The sequence below is a fragment of the Pogonomyrmex barbatus genome, unplaced genomic scaffold (genome assembly GCF_055798465.1).
Source record: "Pogonomyrmex barbatus isolate J1 unplaced genomic scaffold, ASM5579846v1 scaffold1, whole genome shotgun sequence".
Lineage (NCBI taxonomy): Eukaryota > Metazoa > Arthropoda > Insecta > Hymenoptera > Formicidae > Pogonomyrmex > Pogonomyrmex barbatus.
The window spans coordinates 13542978-13555683 of record NW_028297098.1 but is presented as its reverse complement, the minus strand read 5'-3'; positions in this window follow the sequence as shown (position 1 = coordinate 13555683).

Genomic DNA, 12706 nt, shown 5'->3' with positions numbered 1-12706 from the left:
ATTATGTTATTTTCCGTAAATGTCATTTATCATGCTGATTATTTAGAAAATATTATTGCGCGATAACATAAAAGCAAGTAGACATATTTTACAAGTAATTTGTATACATAATAATTAAAGTATTTTAATTATGTGAAATGTAGAAATTGCATTCGAAAACACAGCTTTTGCTGAGAATTCTCAAACGAAGCATTACGAGCGAGCTGCGTCACAGTTTCATGCTTCTGTGACTGACTGACGCTGTTTGACGATGCCATTTAACTAGTTTAGATAGGGATGGTTCGACTTGCCTCGACAAGAAGGTAACAACGCGAGAAATTATTTAATACTCTCGGGGATGAACGCCACTCTCTCCAGAAGCGACTTTTAAAAGGTAAAAGGAAGGAGTTAACGCTTCTTGATTTTATCATGTAAAGTGAAATCTACTACTGTGCTAGAATCATTTCAATTTCAAGATATTAATTACAAATTCGTTTAAATTATACCCATTTAGCACAGATGTGCAGTGAATATTCTTCAAAATTTAACTCCATACACGCGTTTACGGAACGGTTCTAAAATACATTGTGGAAGTTGTACTAAATTATTACAAAGTAAAATTCTTTATTCATTAAACTTTTTTTAATCAATTTGAGCTTTCTTAATAAAAATTCCAGTTATCAATAATTTCTTAGTCATAAATTTATAACTGATTGAGTTTCGAAAAAGTAGAAGTTTACACTTTTATTTAAGAGAAATTTTCAAATTTTATTAGTACTAGATAACATCCAAATTAAGAGGAATGGATGAGGAAGTAATTTAGAAGCAATAATAGCACAAAAATATTTAAAGGAATTAAATTTATTCGTGATGATAATCTTCAGATAATCTTTTAAAAGATTCAAAGCGAATATCTTATTTTGTATCATGCATTTCACGGATTCGATTTGTGAATGATATTATTCGAGTTTCAGGACGCGAGTCTTTAATCATTTAATGTGAGTATTCCAGCAGGTTGGTTGCGGAATTGCGAGTTACGACCGATTGGAAGTGTCGAATGTGTTGGCGATGAGCACGACGGGCTGAATAGATAAAAATTTCATTACCTTGACCAGGCGAACCCGTCGCACAGCACTAAATTCAGATCCAGCTACAAAACGACGAGTTTTAGAATCCATATCAAAGATTTCCGTGTACTCACCATCTATGCGTTACTTTGTTTACTATTTCCGCCATGATATTCGCTAAAGAGACCGGGGGCTACTATTACAACAAATGCACCGACATGCACCTGCAGGGTGCCCGACAGATTTTTATGTATTTATTCGGTTCTAAGCGCAAATTCCATCTCTTTGTGCATATGGCAGTCGCATCTCCTCGCGGCGACGGAACCCAATTACTCTACCATTTTTTCTGTTGTGTTAATTAATCACGGCGCGCTGTAGAATTTTCGTTTCGCATATGCAAGGAAAATATATCGGAAGAAATAAAACATGTGTTAAAATTTAATCCAATTGCTTTGGTTAATTGAAAAATTAAAGGAATATAAAATTCAATGATATACATGGGAAAAGTTTAAGATTTTTTTTAGGCCAACATAGTTTCTGTTTCTGTAACATGTAACCTTTGTGAATGTTTATTCTGCAATTGCATAAAAAGTATGGCATTATATATAATTCTTTTTGAGAAAATGAAATTAATAGGAAATTTTAATATTTAAAAATAAAGAAATCTGTCTAATAGAAAAATTTCAGGCTAATCAGTCTTTCAGAAGCAGTTTCAACGAGAATAAGCAAGTTTCTTAAATTATAATGAATTTAATTATAATATTATAATGCATTTCACAATGGATATCAAATGGAAATAGTTTATTCTGCAACTAGCTATTTTAACACGATTAAGTTTATGAAATCCGCAAATTCTGCTAATTCTAGCTATATGTCATCTATAAATGTCAAGAAATAATTTATATATTATTACATTAATTAGTTTTGCTCTAAAAGTAAAATTTCTTATATAAACACTTAAAAAAAAGATAATATAAATTAGATGTGAATTTTGTTGTTTGTGACGCACGACGTTTATGACATCTTCCTTTGTTGATGATAAAGATGTGAAAAAAATGTTTTCTTCCCACCGAAAGAAAAAGTGCATAAAAAGGTTAAATAATCGCACGGTCGTAAAACGGATGGGATGCGAATTATATTGCTCGTCTATGATCATCTTGAAAGAGAAGGATTAACGAGACACAACGATCTTAGGGGGCAAATATTTGTACAATTCTAGCATAGATAAATATTGCTTCGTCCGATGCTGCGGGGAAAACACTCGTTCTCTTTCATTGTTCCCTCTTAAGTGATACAGCTAAATATGTATAAGCGCACGTAAGTACGCACGATACGTGTATTTGGAGAGCACCGTCGGAGAGCACCGTGCTCCACCATCTCCACGCCAGAAGTACCGCACATGGATCTCGCTTTGCTGTGTATTACCTCTTTACGGAACGGTATTTGTCGCGCGTTTCTAGAATTTCGCAGGAGGAAAGAGAAGGATTGCCAAGACGCGGGGAGGGGAGGGAAGGGGAGGGGGTCGGGGAAACGCGCACCACCGCAAGCGAATAAACGACGTTTCTCTCGGCGTTGGTCTAACTTTAGTATATCCTCCGGATGATTCCCGGCGCTGTGCACGCTTGTACGTGAAAAGCAGAACAATGTAAGTGCAAAAATTCATTTTTTCCCCCCCCCCCCCACCCTCCCTCCCCCTCCCCTCCCTCCCTCCCCTCTTCTCCCGAAAAAAGTCCCGGGAAGAAAATCGTAAATGTTGTTCGAGATAAATTTCATTCTCGAGATAAATTGAAAGCACGGTCGGCGCGGTTTCGCCGATTTCGGCTTTTTTTAAAAATCCAAGACAATTCATTTCGAAAAAATTGCAAAAGTCAGAAGAACAAAGTGGCGCGGAAGTATATATAACTTCTCGCCGGTAAACGTTTCGGACACGTTTATCGCGAATGCGGAATTGGAGAGGTGTTATTAATAATTTTTAAACGTAAATGTCCTCGTCTGCATTTTCCACGAATGGCACACTCCGCGTTGTGTTTGAGCTTTACGCTGCTCATGGCGAATGGGAAATCGTTTTGCGTGAGCGTGCGTCTCGCTACGTCTAACTAAACCGGCAAATACGAAGCTGGAAACTCATACAAGGAGGGTGAAATCTCGACAATAATAGTCGTAGAGCACAAGTGGTCGCACACGTATTTGGACGCCATTATTGTCGAGTTCTGTACACAACTGCGACTTAGATGGCGCATTCTCGTATGGTTACCTCATTCCGCGCTCGTCGTCTCAACTACGCAGAGGGATTTTCGACATTAGATGGCACGATTTAACCGGAAGAGGAGGCTGGGAAGAAGGGAGAGGAAAACGCCGAAGAACAAACGCGGTCGAGAGGTTGACTTACCGGTCGCATGTGCACCCGGGCGACGTATTATCCTTTGAGAATCGCAAGGAATACATAAGTATCAATACCAACGGGAATCTCGAAACGGAATGTTCCATGGTAATTATATGTCAAAATCCGGACGACATCGTTATACGTACGGGCACGGTAAAGAGATCGGTTGGTTTCCTCAAGGACTATCTCGGGGATATTTTCCCGAGATCTCTCCGCTTCTCCTCGCGTCGCTCCTGTCTTCCCTGTCTTCGTCATGAAATACGTAAAGGATAGGCCAAGCTGATGCACACTAAAGCGAACCACTTTACTGCGCTCGTCTAAGTTGACATTCGTCCGTACTCGATCGCCGCTTAAACGGAGTATCTAAAATACTGGGCCGGTCACCTCGTCCTAATCATCGTATTTTGCAACTATGTTTGCTCAGTAGACTCAGTAGTAATCGTACAGGCTGATGAAATTACTAGTGAAGAGAGAGAGAGAGAGAGAGAGAGAGAGAGAGAGAGAGAGAGAGAGAGAGTTCACCCTTTTTCAGACTTAAATTACCTAGAAGAAGTAATTCCGAAACTTATTTTTAAATCATTTTAAAATTACGTAATATTATATGCCATATTATATCCAATAACGTAATTATACCATTAAGGAGTACCGTTAAAAAATGATTATATTATTTATATTGAAACATTATTTAAAATTGGAAAATTGAATTTGGCTTACTTCACATTGTAAAATTTATGTATAATTTATTTTTCTAATTGCAATTTCTAGAAATTAAAATTAATACTGATAGGCACAGATTTATCTATAGAAGATGTGTGTGTGTGTGTGTGTGTGTGTGTGTGTGTGTGTGTGTGTGTGTGTGTGTTTGCGTATAAGCGTTATATACATTTAAATTTTGCTCGTCATTATTATTTCGAGATCATCTGTTTAATTATCACAGTTATATTGCGAAATCTAGTTTCGCACGACCTATTGGGCTTGATTTAGCCAAACCAAACTGAATTAATTTCTTTTTTTTTTTTTCATTTGTTATTACTACTCTAATTGTCTGTTAACCGCTGTTCCGATATTTGTAACCGGCACGATAGAATTTATTGATCCCTAGTATATATTTCCATTCGACGCGCGGCAGAGTGATTCTAGACACTCGTTTGGATTTTGCGTTAATTAAAAGTAATTAATTAAACTGTCCGTCAACCGGCGTCGGTGGTGAATCGATAAAAACTAAATTTCGTTATGCATTTACCGATCGTTGCATCCGCTCCCTCCCCTACCCTCCACCTCTTGTCCCATGCACGGATGCGTAGCGGTGATGTGTACACGGGGGTTGCTGTATCATATCCAGTCTATGTATCGTATACCTTATATAGTACATACACACGCGTATATATCGCGGCATACGACCGCCTTCCTAAGTCACATCGAACTCAATTATAGCTTGGAGTTTACTCTGTGCTCCCGTCAGTCATCCGAACCTGTCTCGAGAAATCGATGGTGAACGATGGCTTCTTTCCTTCTTCCTCTCTCTCACCTGAGCGCCCGTCGGTCCTCCCGCTTCCTCCGCTCCCGTTTTCACTTAGCTATTTCATTTTCGTCTTCAACTTTATTTTTCGGCCGTAAGCGCGCGACTTGCGCGATAACTCGGCCGCGACCGATACGCGACGATGAGACGGCGATCCGTATAAATCCGAGAATGATGGAACGCGCGTCAATATTCTTGATGTTCAATAGAGACCGTTTCGTCGATCTCTCTTTTTTTTTTTTTTTTTTTTTTTTTTCGAAGAACATATCTTACGTATTTTGAAACATAGAAATTAAATTTCCTCGAAAAAAATCTGTTCATCTTTATCCTATTTTTATATTATATTTTTTATAATTTTCAAATTTTTGAATTTTATATTATATTTTTTATATTTTTTGAATGTATCATTTTGGGAATTATTAAGTATTTAATTAATCAAATGCGCTTGAAATTAAAATTAAAAATTAATTATTACTTTATAAATTTTAAAAAGAAGAGTAATTTATATCTCATCAACAATAAAACAATAGATTTTTGTTTTCAAATACAATGAAACATAAAGATACGTCGAGAGAAACAACTTTTTCGAGTAGAGTCATTTTTTTCGCTTTCAAAATATATAAAATATGAGATCATAAAAAATGTATATATACTTATCATTATATGCATAGAATGTAGACATTATATGCATAGAATGAACTACGTTTGAATACAGTAATATAAAAACGTTACAAAAATGAGAATTTTTTCTAGCAGATTCAATTTTTATCTCGAAATACATAAAATACGTATACGTATTTCGAAAAACTCAGTGCAATGATCTTTCATATTTATTAAATATTTACCGAATTCCTTTCTGGATAAAATATTTCTATATTTTTATGTTATCGATATAGAAGTTCATCATATTTACATACACATTTACATACACATACACATTTGTTTATATATCTATATTATATCTATATTATTCTATTTATCCAATAAGCATGCGATGGAAAAGTGTAAAAATATTATGAGGAAAAAATGTGAAAAATAAAGTAATATTTACGCTTGTAATCGATGTATAATCCATTTCGATATATTGTTTATATCCAATTGTTTATTTCATTATATCATGCCTCATTTCGTTCTTTGATGTTGTATGTTAAAAAAAATAAATAAATAACACAAAATTTCAAATGAACAAATATGATGAAAAACGGAGGAAAAAAGGAAAAAAAATAATTTATTTTATCCTGTAGTCAATATTCCTTTAAAAACAAGAGCGTTATACGATATGTTATGCTAAAAACAAATACTATTATATTTAACTAGTCTAAGATAAATTTTTCTTGCAAAATTTTGATTGCGGGAATCTTTTACTATCTACTAATTTCCAACCTAAAATATTTTCACATCTGTAATTAAAATTATTTTTTACTTTTAAAATGAAACTTTCTATTTGCGTCTTAGAACTTAATTGAAAAATATAAAATGTTTGTATAAATCAAAAGCTCGACATTACTAGCTCGACATTCAAAGAGAAATCGAGTTAAAGAGACAAGGATAATAATTTGACATTCTGACTTGACGAATAAATAGATTAATGAATATATTTTCCATATATTTTCTCAATATAATAAGGACTTACCTATCGTCTGAAAATATATAAAGACCCAAGTGAGAAAAGGAAGAAAGAAATGTATGTTGTTTCAACATCGGGCGTAAAGGATGAAGAAGAGAATAGCGTAGAAAGCAACTTCGACTTCGTGGAGACTCGCGTACACCTCCGCTCGAATGGGCGTAGTACACAAGGGGAAAAGTGAGAAGAAAGAAAAGGCAGCGAGAGAGCGCGAGAGAGGCGGAGGAGGCGGAGGAGGCGGAGGAGGAGGAGGAGGAGGAGGAGGAGGAGGAGGAGGAGGAGGAGGAGGAGGAGGAGGAGGAGGAGGAGGAGGAGGAGGAGGAGGAGGAGGAGGAGGAGGAGGAGGAGGAGGAGGAGGAGGAGGAGGAGGAGGAGGAGGAGGAGGAGGAGGAGGAGGAGGAGGAGGAGGAGGAGGAGGAGGAGGTGGAGGAGGAGAGGGATGGAAAAGGGTGAGAGGTAGAGACAGAGCGATAAAACGACTCTGGTCGCGTCGTTGTGATTTCGTTTCCCGCGCGTTGCATTCGCGCAGGAAGCTACCATTAATTAAAATATGGGCGGGAGAGAAAAAGGGCAGCGGAAACGGCGTACATGGAATGTATAAAAGGTTCTCGTTTAACCGAAGCTCGCGCGCGAATGCTGCGAAATAACCGCGACACAGTCGAGTTTCTGACAATGGCCGTGGATCCGGCGAATGGATTTTCTGCCCCCGTGTGCCGTTCGCCGTATTTTCCCATCCTTGTACGTCTCTCTCCTCCTTCCGTTCTCTCTCTCTCTCTCTCTCTCTCTCTCTCTCTCTCTCTCTCTGTTCTAAATGCAGGTCTCCAATGCTTTTGATTTCTTTGTGTTCTACATACAGCATAAGGCGATGGATGTACAACATTCTACCTTTAGACCTAATGAAGCACTAAACGTTGATATTCTCGTATAAAAACAAAAAAAAACGATCATTCATCTTATCTAAACACAGATTCGCAAATAGTACTTTCCAAGCTGCTGCTTGTCGCTGTATGGCAGATCAGTATTACCGCTGCCTGCAGATGCGAGGGATGCCGTGACGCTGTGCACGTGCACACCGCTTTCTCTCTCTCTCTCTCTCTCTCTCTCTCTCTCTCCCCCTCTCTCTTTCTCATCGAGAGGATCGAAACGTATTCTATCCGTTCCTTCTGTCAATATATACACTGATATTGCGCTCGCGGCGCAATATGCAATCGGCAGGAAAAACGGAGGGAGCAGTGCGCGGCCACCGAGATGCAACCGACACGGCCAACAGGACGAGGGCCGAAGGACCGAGAGGGAGGGTGGAAGGGAGGGAGGGAGAAAGAGGAGGAGGAGGAGGAGGAGGAGGAGGAGGAGGAGGACGACACGCGATCATCGATGCGGAGTGCGCGATCCTGGATGAGGTGCACGCTCGGCCGAGAAGCGTTTCTGCGCTCGATGTAATCCGAATGCACGTGCCAGTCGCTCATTAACAACAGCCCCGCCGTCCTAAACTCATTTGCATAATTAGTGCGTGTCGGTTGCAGCGTAACGCGTGACTGCCACTGCCGGGAGAGAGCGTCAGACTCAAGCGCGATATCGTCACTAATGCGAGAGCAATAGGATAGGCCCAGCGTCGCGTCGCGTCGTGTGGCCACATCACGTTTGATCCATGCATACCGCTGAATGCTATTCCCCGACTTCCGGGAGTCATCGTCGTCAGATCCCTGATTCATTGGCCCCTTCAACATTTCGTCAAACCACTCCGTTCTGTCATCGAGTAATTTGCACAAGCGATGTATACAAATCCAATATTTTTTCAAATAATAAAATAATAAGCGCTCAAGAGATAGGATTTTTTTGGCTAAAAATTTTTTTTATATTGAATTTATATTTTTATAAATTTCAATTTTATTTTTATATATACTTCCAATTTTCTGCCTTATTAATTATTTATTTATTTGTTTCACTAATGATTGGAAGCTATAATTATTCAGTTGTGACTTTATTAAGTATATAAATAGAACGTATTTATCTTGTTTTGTTGCTGGATCTTAATTGTGATGAAATAGACAGAAAATTAAAGATGGAACCAAATTTAAAAATTCGACGCGATCGTTTTATTTATAAATCGTTACTGTTTCGCTATATATTGTATATGACGAAATATCTTCTTTCCACCAACATCGAGAAGGCATTTGTATAATACCCTGATAATAATTCAATTTGTTTAATTAAGTGGAAAGTTATTGATAATTTCAATAAATATGAACGGAATGGCGGAAATGTGTCCTCAATATTGAACTATCGGGATGTAAATTATACTCTGTTCGCAACTCCCGGATTCATGAAAATTTTGTCGAAAGTATTATTTTTCTGAATATCCGTAATTTCAACATCATTTAATTATAATTAGTGCGAACTTGATGCATTTGATATCAGATATATCTTTTCAGGAATAACATTTACTAAAATTTAATTCAATTTTTAAAATTTTGTTTAGTTTAAAATTTATTTTGTATTTAATTATTTGTGCGTGTAATAAAAGAAAAAAAGAAATGAAAGATTAGAAATATTTTATCTTACATATTATTGTTATATGCAAAACAACCTTAAACGTCTCGTTCATATTAAATGTTTATAAATTATTCAAAATAGATTAAGACTTAAATCTTAAATCTTAAAAATTTTAAATTATGACGATTAAATTATAAGATCATTTCATTGGATAATCAACTTTCATTGGATTATCTTTAACAATTTAACCTAAGATCAAATTATTTAAATCATTAGTATAATAGATATTAAATAACCTTATATTCATTAAAAAAACATGCTCATAGAAAAATATTTAATAATTCTGAAACATTTTATGTATTGTATATTATGAAAACAAAATAGCTAACTTTTATGATGAAAAATACGCTCGTGTGACATAATATATCGATTAATCACACCGATTGTTGAAAAGCGGTGTTTTCCAAGCGATGGCAAAAACAAGGGCAAACTGAAGCGAAATTTGCGATGCTTATCGCGGCGTTGCATTGGAGAAACCATGAGCGCAATAAGCAGAGACGGCGAGTGGAATCACCATTGATTCGTCACGACACGGCGTTGCCCCGTATCGATCCTGTATTGATATTTCCGTGGCATTCGTATCCGCGGAGAAAAGAAATAAGGAAAAGAATCTAAAGTGTCTCATATATCGTGAACTTTCCGCGCGACAATAATTGGCGAAACTCGGACACGGGGGAGAGGGGGGGGGGATGCACGCGTCCAGCGTACCCTCATGAATTTCATGTTCCGCCTGTCACGCCTCTGTTCGCCATTCCGGCCAAAAATTACCGGAAGCGGAGGCACGCGAGCAGGAGAATGCAAATGCTACGACGACTTTAATAGCACGGATTATAAAACAGATCCGAACACCCCGGATCCGTCCACGCCCGCGCGCGCGTGCGTAACGCCGCGCTTGAAAATTTAAATCCGCTCCACGGATCCATATAATTCCATTCCGTGCCTGCATTTGTAGCGAGAAAGGTGAGCTTTTGTTTTTACCGAGTCCGAGACCTCGGTGTGACGCGTGTTTGTACAGAATTCATGACAAAGCGGAATGGTCTGTAAACTTCCATCACATGTATATGAGGAAGATGATCGGAACTTGATGTTAAATTTTAGGGACTTTTTATATATTTTCACTCCCTTCTTGTAAATATTTATAAAAATTAATCAATTAAAGATTGATTGTATATTTATTAATCACTATAATAATAGAAAACACAATTTTATTCTTTTCCGTTTTATTTTATGTAATATTTTATATCTTGTAAAAATATAAGAAGAAGAAAATATAAGAATTGATCAAGAATTGAGATGTCAAATATTATCTATTTAATAATCAAGTTCTAATGTTAAAAAATAAAAACGACAGTGTTTTTAAATTCTTAATATCTTATAACTTCTATATTTTTCAATAGATTAAAAAATATTTCTTTATATTGTCGTATTTCAGAAAAACAATTCGCATGCAATTGATTCCATTGCGACACGAGTCAAAGAGAGAAATAAGCTCTAAGAACATTAAACAATTCCCAAAGAGTAAATGTGGCCAAATAAAAAGAAAATACTATGAACGTGTATCGTTAGAGCACTTGCCGTATAATGAGGCTCGTTTATTGCCAGCAGGAACGGTTTATGTCACTCTATATACTGACGTAATTATTCCGTCGAATTTATCTCCGTGCTTGCCATTATTTTCAAGTGATAACCATCTGATTCGAGGGGGTGGGCATTCTTGACAACGAAGTACGAGCATCGTCTTTATTGCGCATTAGCTTACTCCGTTTTCCACGTGATGCGCGAAAAAAAGTAAACCGGATTCGGAATAAAGCTCGATGCCAAGCCTGTCGATATTCTCCCTCATTCTCGGACCGACTCAATTAATTCGGCCGACTGTGGCCGAACGTGTGGACGTGAGCGAATGCGAAAAGGAGCGAGGGAAGTGTGCGCGATAGCTAATGAAGTTTAAAGACTAATTGCCGCGCGCTCGGCGACTTATTGGCAGAATATCCCGAATAAAATTTCATTCATTCTAATATCGGGACAAAAGCCTTTCACCGTTCGTATGAAATTCTTCATCTTTATTGCGATCTGACCGAATCATTATCGGTAAGCTGCATTCACAACAGCTTGAATGGGACTCGCTAGGTATATATATATATATCGAAAAAGAAGCGATCGTAAAATATTTTTTCCCTTTGAACAACAATGCCCATCCACATACTACCTAAAGTTATCACAAACCGTTATCGTCTGGCGTCCTGAATGGAAAACTTTGTGTCGATCGCCCCCATTCATTTATTTCTCAGGTTCTTGACAATAATCTGCGTGGACAAGAGTTTAAGAACGATAAGGGGTACAGGTTATTATAGAAACTTTCTTTTGTTTCGAAGGAGAACTTCTATAGAAGAGATATATTTATAAGGTTCAAGACGGGAAGAGGTAATTGAATCAGATGGAAATTACCTCGGTGAATACAATTAGTTTTATAATATAAATTTTGTGCTCTCCTCTCCACGTGTATTAGAAACGACTAAAAAACTTTGGCGATTACCCGATACATTCGTGCTCGTGTTGTGGATAATAACATTGTGTAATAACCGTTGATAAAAAGAGAGATGGGGATCGATAAAATATTATACACAACGTAATCTGTATTGAAATAGTCGCATCGCTACGTCACTAGTCAATCATCACTACGATAATGACACTGGATAATGTGGCAAATAATCGGAGAATTAAAAGCTTTCAAATTAAAAATGCGGAACATCTCGTGCAACGGAAATTTATCGTGCCGAAAATGCCTCATCACCTCTCCCCTCTTCCCTTTAGTTTTAGATTCGCGTGCCACGCATAAAATCCTGAAAAAAAAAAAAAACGATTTCAGTATCAGCCGGCGTGGGAAGTATCTGGGTGATCTAAACGCGAGAAAAATTTTAAATCTGCGATGACAATTCGTGACAATTCGCATTTCCAGAATAACTCTTCATTTGCATATTTTGCATTTTTTTGCGAAGATGGATTTTCATACGTTAGCATACTTTCCTGATTCCGAGAACTTGCCTATTCAGATTTCGAGGGTGGAATATTCTGAAAAAAATTATATTTTCCGATTTCGGCATATATCCCTGATCGACGCATATCTCCCATTTCTAATTTCGGATTCCGTATGTACAGAATCTGAGATACGTGATGATTTATTAAAATCGCGCATTTTCCAAATTAGACCAACCAAGAATGCCGCTTTGAATCTTATCAAAATTTAAATGTCTCTACATTACACACATACATTACACACTCTCTCGCGTATTGTTCAATCATTAATGCGTTCCGAAATACTGTCTTTTCAACTCTGTGACGAGTTATTACTGGTACCAATGAAAAAAATTATTATTCCGTTGTTTAAATTGCGTGAGGTTCTTTTCTCGCATTTTTTTTTCACATTCACAACACCACGTGCTGTTCCACAGCATCGAATCCCTTGCATCGATCGGCATACACGGCGCGATGCCAACCGCTTGTAATTTTCATTAGAGACGCGCGTATTTGTCGCGTCCGCTCGCGACCCCATAAGGCAGCTTATAAGCGACCGCCTCGCTTGA